Source organism: Penaeus monodon, chromosome 34 (assembly GCF_015228065.2).
Source record: "Penaeus monodon isolate SGIC_2016 chromosome 34, NSTDA_Pmon_1, whole genome shotgun sequence".
In the NCBI taxonomy this organism is placed as follows: Eukaryota; Metazoa; Arthropoda; class Malacostraca; order Decapoda; family Penaeidae; genus Penaeus; species Penaeus monodon.
In genome coordinates this window covers 6,315,321-6,315,843 of record NC_051419.1, presented here as the reverse complement: position 1 = coordinate 6,315,843, position 523 = coordinate 6,315,321, and the positions used below count along the sequence as shown (strand labels likewise).

Here is a 523-nt window from a genome sequence, read left to right as displayed (position 1 = left end):
GCGTCTGATATGTCTAATTTCATTATGCAAATAGATCTTTAGTCATGATTACTTAATATAAGGTTTTTATTTTTTGTACAATTTGTAAACCTACTTTTGACTGTTTACATATAACCATAACAAAACCAAAACTCTATAGCATATGGAGTTACCTGATATAAAAGGATCTCTAAAATAGCTAATTCGTTTTTTTTTCATACAAAGCAATTAAGGTAATCGCTATAGTTAATTTTAAATCTATGCCGTCATTTGGTCATTATCTTGCTAAAAAAAAATAATAAAAGATATATTAGATTCCCCTTTCCATCACGATAATCAGCTGCAACGATTCATTTTTTATCCTCATTGTCCTCATTACCTTGTTATCGCTACCATATCACAGGTGTATTTTCTTTTATCAAGTCTCCTCTTTATCAGGTATACGCATAAGCAGTAGTTACGTAATTACTGACATTTTCGGCTTCATTCAAGAGAAAGGTTATCAAATATCAACGGAAGGTTACCATGACATCGACGTATGAAT

General features: G+C 30.6%; 1 protein-coding gene across 1 annotated transcript in view; it reads left to right on the top strand.

Annotated features, from left to right (window-relative positions):
* LOC119594798 (acetylcholinesterase-like) overlaps window positions 1-523 on the top strand; it is a gene marked incomplete at both ends in the record, with an annotated part of 24,443 nt that overhangs the window by 14,465 nt on the left and 9,455 nt on the right.